The following is a 19,950-nucleotide window of genomic DNA, read 5'->3' as shown; positions in this document are numbered from 1 at the left end:
TATAGAGTTTTCACTCATTTTGTTCAGCTTCCAAGGAATGTTTTTGTGGGAGTCATCATCGATCCACGCTTGTGACCCTCACCCGGCAAGGAGCAACCTCGGTAACTTGGGGCCAGGAGACGCTTACCATCCTCAGCTACGAAGGGCCACACTCAGGAAACAGAGGGCACGGGCATGCGGGTGTTCCCCGTCCTCCCTGGGCATCTTCCCACAGCCAGAGGAGCCGGCGGCAACCTTTCACTCCTTCCATGGAAACACGACCTGCCATGCGTATGCAAGGAGACAAAAGAGAGGGATGCCCATGAAAAACAACCATGACTGGCCTGCTCCGCAGCCTGCTGCTCCTCAGTTCACACTCTTTAGGGACTGCAGCCTTTTCAGTTGCCCTCGCCATGCCGGCCTGAGCTCAGTTCCCATGTGGCTCTTAAGCTGCCCAACAAACTCTTCCAGCCACAGGAAACCCATCTGAGAATCTCCATCCAACTCTGCAAACCAATCTGACACTGACTCCTTCCCTCCACGGGATGTCCAAGCAAGAAAGGGCGAACTTGAGAAAGCACGTCCTCTGGAAACCTCCTGTCTTTCTGGGCCATCGCCACGGGCATCTGGGAGCCCCAGGTGACGTCCATTCCAACAGGAGCTCCGGCCCCACCCACACGTTCCAATGCCTGAACCCCACAACTTGTGCAGGAGAGGAGACCCTCAGCGCCTGTCCAGCGCCTATGAAAGGCACTTGGCACAGAGGGGAATTTCATCACTCTCTACCTCCTTCAGGCACAGGCAACAATCCTTGCGCACTAATTTGGACCCACTTAGGCCTTTCCACTACCCAAACCGTTCGCGGCTGTCCTATGCTCAAAAACTAGAAGCTGACGTCTCGGGTTCGCAGGCGCCTCCTACAAGAGAAGTCATCCCTGAGGTCTGCCACCACGGTGGCTCATTCGGGATCCAAACTGCCTATATGCTCTTTCAGAATGCACAGCAACCACCATGCATGCAGCCTCACGGGCGGACCAAAAGCACACAAGGATACTAAGGCTTTTTCCTGAAGCACTTCTGATGCCCCAACTCGAGAGCCAACCATCTATCAGTAGGATCCCTTAACAGAAGTGGCAGCAAAAGTACCCGCTTGCGGTAAGACCCAGTTTCTCCATGTGCATTCCCTCTATGTCCATCTACTCATCCAGGCACTGGTCCCTCTGGAGACCCACCCTTCCTTCCCCTGGTGGACCATGGCTCCAGCCAACATTGTGTGGCAATACCACTGGCAACACTGTAGCATTTCCAGGAGAAGAGAAAACCCATCAGACTCCCGGAAACACCACGCCCCTGTGCACTAAAGCAGGGTCTCCCATGCTTTGAGCTGGGCCCGGCTCCGCCTTCCGACGAAAGTGGACCTCAATTTTTCTCTGGAACACCCAGCAGACCAGCACGGTGCTACTCGCCTTGGCAAAAAGTCTCCAGTCCACAAGAGGAGGAAAGCTATTCTCCTGTGCCACGGCCCAGTACCTCCTAGTACGGCTGAACCCTACCACGGAACACCCACTAGGGAAATCATGCCGGGCAGGCCAATGTCTTCCTCAACGTCTGGAGCTCTGGACCACCCATGCATGCCGAAACCAAAAGAGGACTGACCCTCAGAGGACTACAGGCTCGGGGTCCTAACGCCAGGTGAACTCGGCTGAAAAGGGCCTTCCCTTCCAGGGTCCATTCTGACACAGCCCCCGTCCAAAAAGGGCCACAGGGTTCTCCCCTCCACCACCCAGCTCACTGCAGCCCCCTACGTCTACGTGGTGGACCTCAGTTTCGATGAGAGAGACGGTATAGAGTTTTCACTCAATTTTGTTCAGCTTCCAAGGAATGTTTTTGTGGGAGTCATCATCGATCCACGCTTGTGACCCTCACCCGGCAAGGAGCAACCTCGGTGACTTGGGGCCAGGAGACGCTTACCATCCCTCAGCTACGAAGGGCCACACTCAGGAAACAGAGGGCACGGGCATGCGGGTGTTCCCCGTCCTCCCTGGGCATCTTCCCACAGCCAGAGGAGCCGGCGGCAACCTTTCACTCCTTCCATGGAAACACGACCTGCCATGCGTATGCAAGGAGACAAAAGAGAGGGATGCCCATGAAAAACAACCATGACTGGCCTGCTCCGCAGCCTGCTGCTCCTCAGTTCACACTCTTTAGGGACTGCAGCCTTTTCAGTTGCCCTCGCCATGCCGGCCTGAGCTCAGTTCCCATGTGGCTCTTAAGCTGCCCAACAAACTCTTCCAGCCACAGGAAACCCATCTGAGAATCTCCATCCAACTCTGCAAACCAATCTGACCCTGACTCCTTCCCTCCACGGGATGTCCAAGCAAGAAAGGGCGAACTTGAGAAAGCACGTCCTCTGGAAACCTCCTGCCTTTCTGGGCCATCGCCACGGGCATCTGGGAGCCCCAGGTGACGTCCATTCCAACAGGAGCTCCGGCCCCACCCACACGTTCCAATGCCTGAACCCCACAACTTGTGCAGGAGAGGAGACCCTCAGCGCCTGTCCAGCGCCTATGAAAGGCACTTGGCACAGAGGGGAATTTCATCACTCTCTACCTCCTTCAGGCACAGGCAACAATCCTTGCGCACTAATTTGGACCCACTTAGGCCTTTCCACTACCCAAACCGTTCGCGGCTGTCCTATGCTCAAAAACTAGAAGCTGACGTCTCGGGTTCGCAGGCGCCTCCTACAAGAGAAGTCATCCCTGAGGTCTGCCACCACGGTGGCTCATTCGGGATCCAAACTGCCTATATGCTCTTTCAGAATGCACAGCAACCACCATGCATGCAGCCTCACGGGCGGACCAAAAGCACACAAGGATACTAAGGCTTTTTCCTGAAGCACTTCTGATGCCCCAACTCGAGAGCCAACCATCTATCAGGAGGATCCATTAACAGAAGTGGCAGCAAAAGTACCCGCTTGCGGTAAGACCCAGTTTCTCCATGTGCATTCCCTCTATGTCCATCTACTCATCCAGGCACTGGTCCCTCTGGAGACCCACCCTTCCTTCCCCTGGTGGACCGTGGCTCCAGCCAACATTGTGTGGCAATACCACTGGCAACACTGTAGCATTTCGAGGAGAAGAGAAAACCCATCAGACTCCCGGAAACACCACGCCCCTGTGCACTAAAGCAGGGTCTCCCATGCGTGAGCTGGGCCCGGCTCCGCCTTCCGACGAAAGTGGACCTCAATTTTTCTCTGGAACACCCAGCAGACCAGCACGGTGCTACTCGCCTTTGCAAAAAAGTCTCCAGTCCACAAGAGGAGGAAAGCTATTCTCCTGTGCCACGGCCCAGAACCTCCTAGTACGGCTGAACCCTACCGCCGAACAGCCACTAGGAAATCATGCCGGGCAGGCCAATGTCTTCCTCAACGTCTGGAGCTCTGGACCACCCATGCATGCTGAAACCAAAAGAGGACTGACCCTCAGAGGACTACAGGCTCGGGGTCCTAACGCCAGGTGAACTCGGCTGAAAAGGGCCTTCCCTTCCAGGGTCCATTCTGACACAGCCCCCGTCCAAAAGGGCCACAGGGTTCTCCCCTCCACCACCCAGCTCACTGCAGCCTCCTACATCTACGTGGTGGACCTCAGTTTCGATGAGAGAGACGGTATAGAGTTTTCACTCATTTTGTTCAGCTTCCAAGGAATGTTTTTGTGGGAGTCATCATCGATCCACGCTTGTGACCCTCACCCGGCAAGGAGCAACCTCGGTAACTTGGGGCCAGGAGACGCTTACCATCCTCAGCTACGAAGGGCCACACTCAGGAAACAGAGGGCACGGGCATGCGGGTGTTCCCCGTCCTCCCTGGGCATCTTCCCACAGCCAGAGGAGCCGGCGGCAACCTTTCACTCCTTCCATGGAAACACGACCTGCCATGCGTATGCAAGGAGACAAAAGAGAGGGATGCCCATGAAAAACAACCATGACTGGCCTGCTCCGCAGCCTGCTGCTCCTCAGTTCACACTCTTTAGGGACTGCAGCCTTTTCAGTTGCCCTCGCCATGCCGGCCTGAGCTCAGTTCCCATGTGGCTCTTAAGCTGCCCAACAAACTCTTCCAGCCACAGGAAACCCATCTGAGAATCTCCATCCAACTCTGCAAACCAATCTGACCCTGACTCCTTCCCTCCACGGGATGTCCAAGCAAGAAAGGGCGAACTTGAGAAAGCACGTCCTCTGGAAACCTCCTGCCTTTCTGGGCCATCGCCACGGGCATCTGGGAGCCCCAGGTGACGTCCATTCCAACAGGAGCTCCGGCCCCACCCACACGTTCCAATGCCTGAACCCCACAACTTGTGCAGGAGAGGAGACCCTCAGCGCCTGTCCAGCGCCTATGAAAGGCACTTGGCACAGAGGGGAATTTCATCACTCTCTACCTCCTTCAGGCACAGGCAACAATCCTTGCGCACTAATTTGGACCCACTTAGGCCTTTCCACTACCCAAACCGTTCGCGGCTGTCCTATGCTCAAAAACTAGAAGCTGACGTCTCGGGTTCGCAGGCGCCTCCTACAAGAGAAGTCATCCCTGAGGTCTGCCACCACGGTGGCTCATTCGGGATCCAAACTGCCTATATGCTCTTTCAGAATGCACAGCAACCACCATGCATGCAGCCTCACGGGCGGACCAAAAGCACACAAGGATACTAAGGCTTTTTCCTGAAGCACTTCTGATGCCCCAACTCGAGAGCCAACCATCTATCAGTAGGATCCCTTAACAGAAGTGGCAGCAAAAGTACCCGCTTGCGGTAAGACCCAGTTTCTCCATGTGCATTCCCTCTATGTCCATCTACTCATCCAGGCACTGGTCCCTCTGGAGACCCACCCTTCCTTCCCCTGGTGGACCATGGCTCCAGCCAACATTGTGTGGCAATACCACTGGCAACACTGTAGCATTTCCAGGAGAAGAGAAAACCCATCAGACTCCCGGAAACACCACGCCCCTGTGCACTAAAGCAGGGTCTCCCATGCTTTGAGCTGGGCCCGGCTCCGCCTTCCGACGAAAGTGGACCTCAATTTTTCTCTGGAACACCCAGCAGACCAGCACGGTGCTACTCGCCTTGGCAAAAAAGTCTCCAGTCCACAAGAGGAGGAAAGCTATTCTCCTGTGCCACGGCCCAGAACCTCCTAGTGCGGCTGAACCCTACCACGGAACACCCACTAGGAAATCATGCTGGGCAGGCCAATGTCTTCCTCAACGTCTGGAGCTCTGGACCACCCATGCATGCCGAAACCAAAAGAGGACTGACCCTCAGAGGACTACAGGCTCGGGGTCCTAACGCCAGGTGAACTCGGCTGAAAAGGGCCTTCCCTTCCAGGGTCCATTCTGACACAGCCCCCGTCCAAAAAGGGCCACAGGGTTCTCCCCTCCACCACCCAGCTCACTGCAGCCCCCTACGTCTACGTGGTGGACCTCAGTTTCGATGAGAGAGACGGTATAGAGTTTTCACTCATTTTGTTCAGCTTCCAAGGAATGTTTTTGTGGGAGTCATCATCGATCCACGCTTGTGACCCTCACCCGGCAAGGAGCAACCTCGGTGACTTGGGGCCAGGAGACGCTTACCATCCTCAGCTACGAAGGGCCACACTCAGGAAACAGAGGGCACGGGCATGCGGGTGTTCCCCGTCCTCCCTGGGCATCTTCCCACAGCCAGAGGAGCCGGCGGCAACCTTTCACTCCTTCCATGGAAACACGACCTGCCATGCGTATGCAAGGAGACAAAAGAGAGGGATGCCCATGAAAAACAACCATGACTGGCCTGCTCCGCAGCCTGCTGCTCCTCAGTTCACACTCTTTAGGGACTGCAGCCTTTTCAGTTGCCCTCGCCATGCCGGCCTGAGCTCAGTTCCCATGTGGCTCTTAAGCTGCCCAACAAACTCTTCCAGCCACAGGAAACCCATCTGAGAATCTCCATCCAACTCTGCAAACCAATCTGACCCTGACTCCTTCCCTCCACGGGATGTCCAAGCAAGAAAGGGCGAACTTGAGAAAGCACGTCCTCTGGAAACCTCCTGCCTTTCTGGGCCATCGCCACGGGCATCTGGGAGCCCCAGGTGACGTCCATTCCAACAGGAGCTCCGGCCCCACCCACACGTTCCAATGCCTGAACCCCACAACTTGTGCAGGAGAGGAGACCCTCAGCGCCTGTCCAGCGCCTATGAAAGGCACTTGGCACAGAGGGGAATTTCATCACTCTCTACCTCCTTCAGGCACAGGCAACAATCCTTGCGCACTAATTTGGACCCACTTAGGCCTTTCCACTACCCAAACCGTTCGCGGCTGTCCTATGCTCAAAAACTAGAAGCTGACGTCTCGGGTTCGCAGGCGCCTCCTACAAGAGAAGTCATCCCTGAGGTCTGCCACCACGGTGGCTCATTCGGGATCCAAACTGCCTATATGCTCTTTCAGAATGCACAGCAACCACCATGCATGCAGCCTCACGGGCGGACCAAAAGCACACAAGGATACTAAGGCTTTTTCCTGAAGCACTTCTGATGCCCCAACTCGAGAGCCAACCATCTATCAGGAGGATCCATTAACAGAAGTGGCAGCAAAAGTACCCGTTTGCGGTAAGACCCAGTTTCTCCATGTGCATTCCCTCTATGTCCATCTACTCATCCAGGCACTGGTCCCTCTGGAGACCCACCCTTCCTTCCCCTGGTGGACCGTGGCTCCAGCCAACATTGTGTGGCAATACCACTGGCAACACTGTAGCATTTCCAGGAGAAGAGAAAACCCATCAGAATCCCGGAAACACCACGCCCCTGTGCACTAAAGCAGGGTCTCCCATGCTTTGAGCTGGGCCAGGCTCCGCCTTCCGACGAAAGTGGACCTCAATTTTTCTCTGGAACACCCAGCAGACCAGCACGGTGCTACTCGCCTTGGCAAAAAAGTCTCCAGTCCACAAGAGGAGGAAAGCTATTCTCCTGTGCCACGGCCCAGAACCTCCTAGTACGGCTGAACCCTACCGCCGAACACCCACTAGGAAATCATGCCGGGCAGGCCAATGTCTTCCTCAACGTCTGGAGCTCTGGACCACCCATGCATGCCGAAACCAAAAGAGGACTGACCCTCAGAGGACTACAGGCTCGGGGTCCTAACGCCAGGTGAACTCGGCTGAAAAGGGCCTTCCCTTCCAGGGTCCATTCTGACACAGCCCCCGTCCAAAAAGGGCCACAGGGTTCTCCCCTCCACCACCCAGCTCACTGCAGCCCCCTACGTCTACGTGGTGGACCTCAGTTTCGATGAGAGAGACGGTATAGAGTTTTCACTCATTTTGTTCAGCTTCCAAGGAATGTTTTTGTGGGAGTCATCATCGATCCACGCTTGTGACCCTCACCCGGCAAGGAGCAACCTCGGTGACTTGGGGCCAGGAGACGCTTACCATCCTCAGCTACGAAGGGCCACACTCAGGAAACAGAGGGCACGGGCATGCGGGTGTTCCCCGTCCTCCCTGGGCATCTTCCCACAGCCAGAGGAGCCGGCGGCAACCTTTCACTCCTTCCGTGGAAACACGACCTGCCATGCGTATGCAAGGAGACAAAAGAGAGGGATGCCCATGAAAAACAACCATGACTGGCCTGCTCCGCAGCCTGCTGCTCCTCAGTTCACACTCTTTAGGGACTGCAGCCTTTTCAGTTGCCCTCGCCATGCCGGCCTGAGCTCAGTTCCCATGTGGCTCTTAAGCTGCCCAACAAACTCTTCCAGCCACAGGAAACCCATCTGAGAATCTCCATCCAACTCTGCAAACCAATCTGACCCTGACTCCTTCCCTCCACGGGATGTCCAAGCAAGAAAGGGCGAACTTGAGAAAGCACGTCCTCTGGAAACCTCCTGCCTTTCTGGGCCATCGCCACGGGCATCTGGGAGCCCCAGGTGACGTCCATTCCAACAGGAGCTCCGGCCCCACCCACACGTTCCAATGCCTGAACCCCACAACTTGTGCAGGAGAGGAGACCCTCAGCGCCTGTCCAGCGCCTATGAAAGGCACTTGGCACAGAGGGGAATTTCATCACTCTCTACCTCCTTCAGGCACAGGCAACAATCCTTGCGCACTACTTTGGACCCACTTAGGCCTTTCCACTACCCAAACCGTTCGCGGCTGTCCTATGCTCAAAAACTAGAAGCTGACGTCTCGGGTTCGCAGGCGCCTCCTACAAGAGAAGTCATCCCTGAGGTCTGCCACCACGGTGGCTCATTGGGGATCCAAACTGCCTATATGCTCTTTCAGAATGCACAGCAACCACCATGCATGCAGCCTCACGGGCGGACCAAAAGCACACAAGGATACTAAGGCTTTTTCCTGAAGCACTTCTGATGCCCCAACTCGAGAGCCAACCATCTATCAGGAGGATCCATTAACAGAAGTGGCAGCAAAAGTACCCGCTTGCGGTAAGACCCAGTTTCTCCATGTGCATTCCCTCTATGTCCATCTACTCATCCAGGCACTGGTCCCTCTGGAGACCCACCCTTCCTTCCCCTGGTGGACCGTGGCTCCAGCCAACATTGTGTGGCAATACCACTGGCAACACTGTAGCATTTCCAGGAGAAGAGAAAACCCATCAGACTCCCGGAAACACCACGCCCCTGTGCACTAAAGCAGGGTCTCCTATGCTTTGAGCAGGGCCCCCCTCCGCCTTCCGACGAAAGTGGACCTCAATTTTTCTCTGGAACACCCAGCAGACCAGCACGGTGCTACTCGCCTTGGCAAAAAAGTCTCCAGTCCACAAGAGGAGGAAAGCTATTCTCCTGTGCCAAGGCCCAGAACCTCCTAGTACGGCTGAACCCTACCGCCGAACACCCACTAGGAAATCATGCCGGGCAGGCCAATGTCTTCCTCAACGTCTGGAGCTCTGGACCACCCATGCATGCCGAAACCAAAAGAGGACTGACCCTCAGAGGACTACAGGCTCGGGGTCCTAACGCCAGGTGAACTCAGCTGAAATGGGCCTTCCCTTCCAGGGTCCATTCCGACACAGCCCCCGTCGAAAAAGGGCCACAGGGTTCTCCCCTCCACCACCCAGCTCACTGCAGCCCCCTACGTCTACGTGGTGGACCTCAGTTTCGATGAGAGAGACGGTATAGAGTTTTCACTCATTTTGTTCAGCTTCCAAGGAATGTTTTTGTGGGAGTCATCATCGATCCACGCTTGTGACCCTCACCCGGCAAGGAGCAACCTCGGTGACTTGGGGCCAGGAGACGCTTACCATCCTCAGCTACGAAGGGCCACACTCAGGAAACAGAGGGCACGGGCATGCGGGTGTTCCCCGTCCTCCCTGGGCATCTTCCCACAGCCAGAGGAGCCGGCGGCAACCTTTCACTCCTTCCGTGGAAACACGACCTGCCATGCGTATGCAAGGAGACAAAAGAGAGGGATGCCCATGAAAAACAACCATGACTGGCCTGCTCCGCAGCCTGCTGCTCCTCAGTTCACACTCTTTAGGGACTGCAGCCTTTTCACTTGCCCTCGCCATGCCGGCCTGAGCTCAGTTCCCATGTGGCTCTTAAGCTGCCCAACAAACTCTTCCAGCCACAGGAAACCCATCTGAGAATCTCCATCCAACTCTGCAAACCAATCTGACCCTGACTCCTTCCCTCCACGGGATGTCCAAGCAAGAAAGGGCGAACTTGAGAAAGCACGTCCTCTGGAAACCTCCTGCCTTTCTGGGCCATCGCCACGGGCATCTGGGAGCCCCAGGTGACGTCCATTCCAACAGGAGCTCCGGCCCCACCCACACGTTCCAATGCCTGAACCCCACAACTTGTGCAGGAGAGGAGACCCTCAGCGCCTGTCCAGCGCCTATGAAAGGCACTTGGCACAGAGGGGAATTTCATCACTCTCTACCTCCTTCAGGCACAGGCAACAATCCTTGCGCACTAATTTGGACCCACTTAGGCCTTTCCACTACCCAAACCGTTCGCGGCTGTCCTATGCTCAAAAACTAGAAGCTGACGTCTCGGGTTCGCAGGCGCCTCCTACAAGAGAAGTCATCCCTGAGGTCTGCCACCACGGTGGCTCATTCGGGATCCAAACTGCCTATATGCTCTTTCAGAATGCACAGCAACCACCATGCATGCAGCCTCACGGGCGGACCAAAAGCACACAAGGATACTAAGGCTTTTTCCTGAAGCACTTCTGATGCCCCAACTCGAGAGCCAACCATCTATCAGGAGGATCCATTAACAGAAGTGGCAGCAAAAGTACCCGCTTGCGGTAAGACCCAGTTTCTCCATGTGCATTCCCTCTATGTCCATCTACTCATCCAGGCACTGGTCCCTCTGGAGACCCACCCTTCCTTCCCCTGGTGGACCGTGGCTCCAGCCAACATTGTGTGGCAATACCACTGGCAACACTGTAGCATTTCCAGGAGAAGAGAAAACCCATCAGAATCCCGGAAACACCACGCCCCTGTGCACTAAAGCAGGGTCTCCCATGCTTTGAGCTGGGCCAGGCTCCGCCTTCCGACGAAAGTGGACCTCAATTTTTCTCTGGAACACCCAGCAGACCAGCACGGTGCTACTCGCCTTGGCAAAAAAGTCTCCAGTCCACAAGAGGAGGAAAGCTATTCTCCTGTGCCACGGCCCAGAACCTCCTAGTACGGCTGAACCCTACCGCCGAACACCCACTAGGAAATCATGCCGGGCAGGCCAATGTCTTCCTCAACGTCTGGAGCTCTGGACCACCCATGCATGCCGAAACCAAAAGAGGACTGACCCTCAGAGGACTACAGGCTCGGGGTCCTAACGCCAGGTGAACTCGGCTGAAAAGGGCCTTCCCTTCCAGGGTCCATTCTGACACAGCCCCCGTCCAAAAAGGGCCACAGGGTTCTCCCCTCCACCACCCAGCTCACTGCAGCCCCCTACGTCTACGTGGTGGACCTCAGTTTCGATGAGAGAGACGGTATAGAGTTTTCACTCATTTTGTTCAGCTTCCAAGGAATGTTTTTGTGGGAGTCATCATCGATCCACGCTTGTGACCCTCACCCGGCAAGGAGCAACCTCGGTGACTTGGGGCCAGGAGACGCTTACCATCCTCAGCTACGAAGGGCCACACTCAGGAAACAGAGGGCACGGGCATGCGGGTGTTCCCCGTCCTCCCTGGGCATCTTCCCACAGCCAGAGGAGCCGGCGGCAACCTTTCACTCCTTCCATGGAAACACGACCTGCCATGCGTATGCAAGGAGACAAAAGAGAGGGATGCCCATGAAAAACAACCATGACTGGCCTGCTCCGCAGCCTGCTGCTCCTCAGTTCACACTCTTTAGGGACTGCAGCCTTTTCAGTTGCCCTCGCCATGCCGGCCTGAGCTCAGTTCCCATGTGGCTCTTAAGCTGCCCAACAAACTCTTCCAGCCACAGGAAACCCATCTGAGAATCTCCATCCAACTCTGCAAACCAATCTGACCCTGACTCCTTCCCTCCACGGGATGTCCAAGCAAGAAAGGGCGAACTTGAGAAAGCACGTCCTCTGGAAACCTCCTGCCTTTCTGGGCCATCGCCACGGGCATCTGGGAGCCCCAGGTGACGTCCATTCCAACAGGAGCTCCGGCCCCACCCACACGTTCCAATGCCTGAACCCCACAACTTGTGCAGGAGAGGAGACCCTCAGCGCCTGTCCAGCGCCTATGAAAGGCACTTGGCACAGAGGGGAATTTCATCACTCTCTACCTCCTTCAGGCACAGGCAACAATCCTTGCGCACTAATTTGGACCCACTTAGGCCTTTCCACTACCCAAACCGTTCGCGGCTGTCCTATGCTCAAAAACTAGAAGCTGACGTCTCGGGTTCGCAGGCGCCTCCTACAAGAGAAGTCATCCCTGAGGTCTGCCACCACGGTGGCTCATTCGGGATCCAAACTGCCTATATGCTCTTTCAGAATGCACAGCAACCACCATGCATGCAGCCTCACGGGCGGACCAAAAGCACACAAGGATACTAAGGCTTTTTCCTGAAGCACTTCTGATGCCCCAACTCGAGAGCCAACCATCTATCAGGAGGATCCATTAACAGAAGTGGCAGCAAAAGTACCCGTTTGCGGTAAGACCCAGTTTCTCCATGTGCATTCCCTCTATGTCCATCTACTCATCCAGGCACTGGTCCCTCTGGAGACCCACCCTTCCTTCCCCTGGTGGACCGTGGCTCCAGCCAACATTGTGTGGCAATACCACTGGCAACACTGTAGCATTTCCAGGAGAAGAGAAAACCCATCAGAATCCCGGAAACACCACGCCCCTGTGCACTAAAGCAGGGTCTCCCATGCTTTGAGCTGGGCCAGGCTCCGCCTTCCGACGAAAGTGGACCTCAATTTTTCTCTGGAACACCCAGCAGACCAGCACGGTGCTACTCGCCTTGGCAAAAAAGTCTCCAGTCCACAAGAGGAGGAAAGCTATTCTCCTGTGCCACGGCCCAGAACCTCCTAGTACGGCTGAACCCTACCGCCGAACACCCACTAGGAAATCATGCCGGGCAGGCCAATGTCTTCCTCAACGTCTGGAGCTCTGGACCACCCATGCATGCCGAAACCAAAAGAGGACTGACCCTCAGAGGACTACAGGCTCGGGGTCCTAACGCCAGGTGAACTCGGCTGAAAAGGGCCTTCCCTTCCAGGGTCCATTCTGACACAGCCCCCGTCCAAAAAGGGCCACAGGGTTCTCCCCTCCACCACCCAGCTCACTGCAGCCCCCTACGTCTACGTGGTGGACCTCAGTTTCGATGAGAGAGACGGTATAGAGTTTTCACTCATTTTGTTCAGCTTCCAAGGAATGTTTTTGTGGGAGTCATCATCGATCCACGCTTGTGACCCTCACCCGGCAAGGAGCAACCTCGGTGACTTGGGGCCAGGAGACGCTTACCATCCTCAGCTACGAAGGGCCACACTCAGGAAACAGAGGGCACGGGCATGCGGGTGTTCCCCGTCCTCCCTGGGCATCTTCCCACAGCCAGAGGAGCCGGCGGCAACCTTTCACTCCTTCCGTGGAAACACGACCTGCCATGCGTATGCAAGGAGACAAAAGAGAGGGATGCCCATGAAAAACAACCATGACTGGCCTGCTCCGCAGCCTGCTGCTCCTCAGTTCACACTCTTTAGGGACTGCAGCCTTTTCACTTGCCCTCGCCATGCCGGCCTGAGCTCAGTTCCCATGTGGCTCTTAAGCTGCCCAACAAACTCTTCCAGCCACAGGAAACCCATCTGAGAATCTCCATCCAACTCTGCAAACCAATCTGACCCTGACTCCTTCCCTCCACGGGATGTCCAAGCAAGAAAGGGCGAACTTGAGAAAGCACGTCCTCTGGAAACCTCCTGCCTTTCTGGGCCATCGCCACGGGCATCTGGGAGCCCCAGGTGACGTCCATTCCAACAGGAGCTCCGGCCCCACCCACACGTTCCAATGCCTGAACCCCACAACTTGTGCAGGAGAGGAGACCCTCAGCGCCTGTCCAGCGCCTATGAAAGGCACTTGGCACAGAGGGGAATTTCATCACTCTCTACCTCCTTCAGGCACAGGCAACAATCCTTGCGCACTACTTTGGACCCACTTAGGCCTTTCCACTACCCAAACCGTTCGCGGCTGTCCTATGCTCAAAAACTAGAAGCTGACGTCTCGGGTTCGCAGGCGCCTCCTACAAGAGAAGTCATCCCTGAGGTCTGCCACCACGGTGGCTCATTCGGGATCCAAACTGCCTATATGCTCTTTCAGAATGCACAGCAACCACCATGCATGCAGCCTCACGGGCGGACCAAAAGCACACAAGGATACTAAGGCTTTTTCCTGAAGCACTTCTGATGCCCCAACTCGAGAGCCAACCATCTATCAGGAGGATCCATTAACAGAAGTGGCAGCAAAAGTACCCGCTTGCGGTAAGACCCAGTTTCTCCATGTGCATTCCCTCTATGTCCATCTACTCATCCAGGCACTGGTCCCTCTGGAGACCCACCCTTCCTTCCCCTGGTGGACCGTGGCTCCAGCCAACATTGTGTGGCAATACCACTGGCAACACTGTAGCATTTCCAGGAGAAGAGAAAACCCATCAGACTCCCGGAAACACCACGCCCCTGTGCACTAAAGCAGGGTCTCCTATGCTTTGAGCAGGGCCCCCCTCCGCCTTCCGACGAAAGTGGACCTCAATTTTTCTCTGGAACACCCAGCAGACCAGCACGGTGCTACTCGCCTTGGCAAAAAAGTCTCCAGTCCACAAGAGGAGGAAAGCTATTCTCCTGTGCCAAGGCCCAGAACCTCCTAGTACGGCTGAACCCTACCGCCGAACACCCACTAGGAAATCATGCCGGGCAGGCCAATGTCTTCCTCAACGTCTGGAGCTCTGGACCACCCATGCATGCCGAAACCAAAAGAGGACTGACCCTCAGAGGACTACAGGCTCGGGGTCCTAACGCCAGGTGAACTCAGCTGAAATGGGCCTTCCCTTCCAGGGTCCATTCCGACACAGCCCCCGTCGAAAAAGGGCCACAGGGTTCTCCCCTCCACCACCCAGCTCACTGCAGCCCCCTACGTCTACGTGGTGGACCTCAGTTTCGATGAGAGAGACGGTATAGAGTTTTCACTCATTTTGTTCAGCTTCCAAGGAATGTTTTTGTGGGAGTCATCATCGATCCACGCTTGTGACCCTCACCCGGCAAGGAGCAACCTCGGTGACTTGGGGCCAGGAGACGCTTACCATCCTCAGCTACGAAGGGCCACACTCAGGAAACAGAGGGCACGGGCATGCGGGTGTTCCCCGTCCTCCCTGGGCATCTTCCCACAGCCAGAGGAGCCGGCGGCAACCTTTCACTCCTTCCGTGGAAACACGACCTGCCATGCGTATGCAAGGAGACAAAAGAGAGGGATGCCCATGAAAAACAACCATGACTGGCCTGCTCCGCAGCCTGCTGCTCCTCAGTTCACACTCTTTAGGGACTGCAGCCTTTTCACTTGCCCTCGCCATGCCGGCCTGAGCTCAGTTCCCATGTGGCTCTTAAGCTGCCCAACAAACTCTTCCAGCCACAGGAAACCCATCTGAGAATCTCCATCCAACTCTGCAAACCAATCTGACCCTGACTCCTTCCCTCCACGGGATGTCCAAGCAAGAAAGGGCGAACTTGAGAAAGCACGTCCTCTGGAAACCTCCTGCCTTTCTGGGCCATCGCCACGGGCATCTGGGAGCCCCAGGTGACGTCCATTCCAACAGGAGCTCCGGCCCCACCCACACGTTCCAATGCCTGAACCCCACAACTTGTGCAGGAGAGGAGACCCTCAGCGCCTGTCCAGCGCCTATGAAAGGCACTTGGCACAGAGGGGAATTTCATCACTCTCTACCTCCTTCAGGCACAGGCAACAATCCTTGCGCACTAATTTGGACCCACTTAGGCCTTTCCACTACCCAAACCGTTCGCGGCTGTCCTATGCTCAAAAACTAGAAGCTGACGTCTCGGGTTCGCAGGCGCCTCCTACAAGAGAAGTCATCCCTGAGGTCTGCCACCACGGTGGCTCATTCGGGATCCAAACTGCCTATATGCTCTTTCAGAATGCACAGCAACCACCATGCATGCAGCCTCACGGGCGGACCAAAAGCACACAAGGATACTAAGGCTTTTTCCTGAAGCACTTCTGATGCCCCAACTCGAGAGCCAACCATCTATCAGGAGGATCCATTAACAGAAGTGGCAGCAAAAGTACCCGCTTGCGGTAAGACCCAGTTTCTCCATGTGCATTCCCTCTATGTCCATCTACTCATCCAGGCACTGGTCCCTCTGGAGACCCACCCTTCCTTCCCCTGGTGGACCGTGGCTCCAGCCAACATTGTGTGGCAATACCACTGGCAACACTGTAGCATTTCCAGGAGAAGAGAAAACCCATCAGAATCCCGGAAACACCACGCCCCTGTGCACTAAAGCAGGGTCTCCCATGCTTTGAGCTGGGCCAGGCTCCGCCTTCCGACGAAAGTGGACCTCAATTTTTCTCTGGAACACCCAGCAGACCAGCACGGTGCTACTCGCCTTGGCAAAAAAGTCTCCAGTCCACAAGAGGAGGAAAGCTATTCTCCTGTGCCACGGCCCAGAACCTCCTAGTACGGCTGAACCCTACCGCCGAACACCCACTAGGAAATCATGCCGGGCAGGCCAATGTCTTCCTCAACGTCTGGAGCTCTGGACCACCCATGCATGCCGAAACCAAAAGAGGACTGACCCTCAGAGGACTACAGGCTCGGGGTCCTAACGCCAGGTGAACTCGGCTGAAAAGGGCCTTCCCTTCCAGGGTCCATTCTGACACAGCCCCCGTCCAAAAAGGGCCACAGGGTTCTCCCCTCCACCACCCAGCTCACTGCAGCCCCCTACGTCTACGTGGTGGACCTCAGTTTCGATGAGAGAGACGGTATAGAGTTTTCACTCATTTTGTTCAGCTTCCAAGGAATGTTTTTGTGGGAGTCATCATCGATCCACGCTTGTGACCCTCACCCGGCAAGGAGCAACCTCGGTGACTTGGGGCCAGGAGACGCTTACCATCCTCAGCTACGAAGGGCCACACTCAGGAAACAGAGGGCACGGGCATGCGGGTGTTCCCCGTCCTCCCTGGGCATCTTCCCACAGCCAGAGGAGCCGGCGGCAACCTTTCACTCCTTCCGTGGAAACACGACCTGCCATGCGTATGCAAGGAGACAAAAGAGAGGGATGCCCATGAAAAACAACCATGACTGGCCTGCTCCGCAGCCTGCTGCTCCTCAGTTCACACTCTTTAGGGACTGCAGCCTTTTCAGTTGCCCTCGCCATGCCGGCCTGAGCTCAGTTCCCATGTGGCTCTTAAGCTGCCCAACAAACTCTTCCAGCCACAGGAAACCCATCTGAGAATCTCCATCCAACTCTGCAAACCAATCTGACCCTGACTCCTTCCCTCCACGGGATGTCCAAGCAAGAAAGGGCGAACTTGAGAAAGCACGTCCTCTGGAAACCTCCTGCCTTTCTGGGCCATCGCCACGGGCATCTGGGAGCCCCAGGTGACGTCCATTCCAACAGGAGCTCCGGCCCCACCCACACGTTCCAATGCCTGAACCCCACAACTTGTGCAGGAGAGGAGACCCTCAGCGCCTGTCCAGCGCCTATGAAAGGCACTTGGCACAGAGGGGAATTTCATCACTCTCTACCTCCTTCAGGCACAGGCAACAATCCTTGCGCACTACTTTGGACCCACTTAGGCCTTTCCACTACCCAAACCGTTCGCGGCTGTCCTATGCTCAAAAACTAGAAGCTGACGTCTCGGGTTCGCAGGCGCCTCCTACAAGAGAAGTCATCCCTGAGGTCTGCCACCACGGTGGCTCATTCGGGATCCAAACTGCCTATATGCTCTTTCAGAATGCACAGCAACCACCATGCATGCAGCCTCACGGGCGGACCAAAAGCACACAAGGATACTAAGGCTTTTTCCTGAAGCACTTCTGATGCCCCAACTCGAGAGCCAACCATCTATCAGGAGGATCCATTAACAGAAGTGGCAGCAAAAGTACCCGCTTGCGGTAAGACCCAGTTTCTCCATGTGCATTCCCTCTATGTCCATCTACTCATCCAGGCACTGGTCCCTCTGGAGACCCACCCTTCCTTCCCCTGGTGGACCGTGGCTCCAGCCAACATTGTGTGGCAATACCACTGGCAACACTGTAGCATTTCGAGGAGAAGAGAAAACCCATCAGACTCCCGGAAACACCACGCCCCTGTGCACTAAAGCAGGGTCTCCCATGCGTGAGCTGGGCCCGGCTCCGCCTTCCGACGAAAGTGGACCTCAATTTTTCTCTGGAACACCCAGCAGACCAGCACGGTGCTACTCGCCTTTGCAAAAAAGTCTCCAGTCCACAAGAGGAGGAAAGCTATTCTCCTGTGCCACGGCCCAGAACCTCCTAGTACGGCTGAACCCTACCGCCGAACAGCCACTAGGAAATCATGCCGGGCAGGCCAATGTCTTCCTCAACGTCTGGAGCTCTGGACCACCCATGCATGCTGAAACCAAAAGAGGACTGACCCTCAGAGGACTACAGGCTCGGGGTCCTAACGCCAGGTGAACTCGGCTGAAAAGGGCCTTCCCTTCCAGGGTCCATTCTGACACAGCCCCCGTCCAAAAAGGGCCACAGGGTTCTCCCCTCCACCACCCAGCTCACTGCAGCCTCCTACATCTACGTGGTGGACCTCAGTTTCGATGAGAGAGACGGTATAGAGTTTTCACTCATTTTGTTCAGCTTCCAAGGAATGTTTTTGTGGGAGTCATCATCGATCCACGCTTGTGACCCTCACCCGGCAAGGAGCAACCTCGGTAACTTGGGGCCAGGAGACGCTTACCATCCTCAGCTACGAAGGGCCACACTCAGGAAACAGAGGGCACGGGCATGCGGGTGTTCCCCGTCCTCCCTGGGCATCTTCCCACAGCCAGAGGAGCCGGCGGCAACCTTTCACTCCTTCCATGGAAACACGACCTGCCATGCGTATGCAAGGAGACAAAAGAGAGGGATGCCCATGAAAAACAACCATGACTGGCCTGCTCCGCAGCCTGCTGCTCCTCAGTTCACACTCTTTAGGGACTGCAGCCTTTTCAGTTGCCCTCGCCATGCCGGCCTGAGCTCAGTTCCCATGTGGCTCTTAAGCTGCCCAACAAACTCTTCCAGCCACAGGAAACCCATCTGAGAATCTCCATCCAACTCTGCAAACCAATCTGACACTGACTCCTTCCCTCCACGGGATGTCCAAGCAAGAAAGGGCGAACTTGAGAAAGCACGTCCTCTGGAAACCTCCTGTCTTTCTGGGCCATCGCCACGGGCATCTGGGAGCCCCAGGTGACGTCCATTCCAACAGGAGCTCCGGCCCCACCCACACGTTCCAATGCCTGAACCCCACAACTTGTGCAGGAGAGGAGACCCTCAGCGCCTGTCCAGCGCCTATGAAAGGCACTTGGCACAGAGGGGAATTTCATCACTCTCTACCTCCTTCAGGCACAGGCAACAATCCTTGCGCACTAATTTGGACCCACTTAGGCCTTTCCACTACCCAAACCGTTCGCGGCTGTCCTATGCTCAAAAACTAGAAGCTGACGTCTCGGGTTCGCAGGCGCCTCCTACAAGAGAAGTCATCCCTGAGGTCTGCCACCACGGTGGCTCATTCGGGATCCAAACTGCCTATATGCTCTTTCAGAATGCACAGCAACCACCATGCATGCAGCCTCACGGGCGGACCAAAAGCACACAAGGATACTAAGGCTTTTTCCTGAAGCACTTCTGATGCCCCAACTCGAGAGCCAACCATCTATCAGTAGGATCCCTTAACAGAAGTGGCAGCAAAAGTACCCGCTTGCGGTAAGACCCAGTTTCTCCATGTGCATTCCCTCTATGTCCATCTACTCATCCAGGCACTGGTCCCTCTGGAGACCCACCCTTCCTTCCCCTGGTGGACCATGGCTCCAGCCAACATTGTGTGGCAATACCACTGGCAACACTGTAGCATTTCCAGGAGAAGAGAAAACCCATCAGACTCCCGGAAACACCACGCCCCTGTGCACTAAAGCAGGGTCTCCCATGCTTTGAGCTGGGCCCGGCTCCGCCTTCCGACGAAAGTGGACCTCAATTTTTCTCTGGAACACCCAGCAGACCAGCACGGTGCTACTCGCCTTGGCAAAAAAGTCTCCAGTCCACAAGAGGAGGAAAGCTATTCTCCTGTGCCACGGCCCAGAACCTCCTAGTACGGCTGAACCCTACCACGGAACACCCACTAGGAAATCATGCTGGGCAGGCCAATGTCTTCCTCAACGTCTGGAGCTCTGGACCACCCATGCATGCCGAAACCAAAAGAGGACTGACCCTCAGAGGACTACAGGCTCGGGGTCCTAACGCCAGGTGAACTCGGCTGAAAAGGGCCTTCCCTTCCAGGGTCCATTCTGACACAGCCCCCGTCCA

At 55.8% G+C, this 19,950-nt stretch overlaps 10 non-coding genes and 1 pseudogene across 10 annotated transcripts; all 11 read right to left on the bottom strand.

Moving 5' to 3' along the window:
* On the bottom strand, positions 1-65 carry LOC144251684 (small nucleolar RNA SNORD116; annotated as a pseudogene; the record flags this gene model as incomplete).
* A 1,730-nt stretch (positions 66-1,795) lies between these two features.
* Positions 1,796-1,888, bottom strand: LOC144251681 (small nucleolar RNA SNORD116). The gene has a single exon (XR_013342728.1). It is a non-coding gene; the product is annotated as a small nucleolar RNA SNORD116 (small nucleolar RNA).
* Positions 1,889-3,617: 1,729 nt separating this feature from the next.
* On the bottom strand, positions 3,618-3,709 carry LOC144251678 (small nucleolar RNA SNORD116). Its single transcript, XR_013342725.1, has one exon. It is a non-coding gene; the product is annotated as a small nucleolar RNA SNORD116 (small nucleolar RNA).
* A 1,730-nt stretch (positions 3,710-5,439) lies between these two features.
* On the bottom strand, positions 5,440-5,531 carry LOC144251677 (small nucleolar RNA SNORD116). Its single transcript, XR_013342724.1, has one exon. It is a non-coding gene; the product is annotated as a small nucleolar RNA SNORD116 (small nucleolar RNA).
* A 1,730-nt stretch (positions 5,532-7,261) lies between these two features.
* Positions 7,262-7,353, bottom strand: LOC144251676 (small nucleolar RNA SNORD116). Its single transcript, XR_013342723.1, has one exon. It is a non-coding gene; the product is annotated as a small nucleolar RNA SNORD116 (small nucleolar RNA).
* Positions 7,354-9,083: 1,730 nt separating this feature from the next.
* On the bottom strand, positions 9,084-9,175 carry LOC144251675 (small nucleolar RNA SNORD116). The gene has a single exon (XR_013342722.1). It is a non-coding gene; the product is annotated as a small nucleolar RNA SNORD116 (small nucleolar RNA).
* Positions 9,176-10,905: 1,730 nt separating this feature from the next.
* LOC144251674 (small nucleolar RNA SNORD116) lies at positions 10,906-10,997 on the bottom strand. Its single transcript, XR_013342721.1, has one exon. It is a non-coding gene; the product is annotated as a small nucleolar RNA SNORD116 (small nucleolar RNA).
* A 1,730-nt stretch (positions 10,998-12,727) lies between these two features.
* On the bottom strand, positions 12,728-12,819 carry LOC144251673 (small nucleolar RNA SNORD116). Its single transcript, XR_013342720.1, has one exon. It is a non-coding gene; the product is annotated as a small nucleolar RNA SNORD116 (small nucleolar RNA).
* Positions 12,820-14,549: 1,730 nt separating this feature from the next.
* On the bottom strand, positions 14,550-14,641 carry LOC144251672 (small nucleolar RNA SNORD116). Its single transcript, XR_013342719.1, has one exon. It is a non-coding gene; the product is annotated as a small nucleolar RNA SNORD116 (small nucleolar RNA).
* Positions 14,642-16,371: 1,730 nt separating this feature from the next.
* LOC144251671 (small nucleolar RNA SNORD116) lies at positions 16,372-16,463 on the bottom strand. Its single transcript, XR_013342718.1, has one exon. It is a non-coding gene; the product is annotated as a small nucleolar RNA SNORD116 (small nucleolar RNA).
* A 1,729-nt stretch (positions 16,464-18,192) lies between these two features.
* LOC144251670 (small nucleolar RNA SNORD116) lies at positions 18,193-18,284 on the bottom strand. The gene has a single exon (XR_013342717.1). It is a non-coding gene; the product is annotated as a small nucleolar RNA SNORD116 (small nucleolar RNA).
* Positions 18,285-19,950: the final 1,666 nt, after the last annotated feature.

Source organism: Urocitellus parryii, unplaced genomic scaffold (genome assembly GCF_045843805.1).
Source record: "Urocitellus parryii isolate mUroPar1 unplaced genomic scaffold, mUroPar1.hap1 Scaffold_1459, whole genome shotgun sequence".
Classification (NCBI taxonomy): domain Eukaryota; kingdom Metazoa; phylum Chordata; class Mammalia; order Rodentia; family Sciuridae; genus Urocitellus; species Urocitellus parryii.
The sequence above is the reverse complement of the archived record's forward strand: the minus strand, read 5'-3'. Positions and strand labels throughout refer to the sequence as shown.